Raw genomic sequence first — 447 nt, forward strand, 5'->3', positions numbered from 1 at the left:
TAGTAAAAAATATAATCATGATGGGTAGTTATCTTTATATTGTCAACAATATTTCCAGGATATTAAGGTCTCCAAAATCCCTTAAGAATCACCTGCTCTTTTATCATCCATGTAATTACGTACACAAACGTACATGGTTGTTTGTATGTAAGTCTGTGTACGCCTATGCCATCAGGTTCAACAGCTGTAGGGCCGTTTTGCATTATAAGAAGGGCATCCATCTCTCTTGAAGGCAAAAATTAAAAGAATAATTTCTTATAGTAAGATTAACGCTGAAGGGCATAAATTTTTGTGGGGCCATAGTCATAAATTATAGATAATAATAGGTTCATAACAGCGACGCTTTTAAGAGTCAAGATGGTGAGATATATATTTCTCAATATCCCGCCATGCCTCTTAACTCCACGTGGGAAAAGAAATATTTAAGTACTATTAAATGAATGAATT

This window comes from Penaeus monodon, chromosome 24 (genome assembly GCF_015228065.2).
Source record: "Penaeus monodon isolate SGIC_2016 chromosome 24, NSTDA_Pmon_1, whole genome shotgun sequence".
Taxonomy (NCBI): Eukaryota; Metazoa; Arthropoda; class Malacostraca; order Decapoda; family Penaeidae; genus Penaeus; species Penaeus monodon.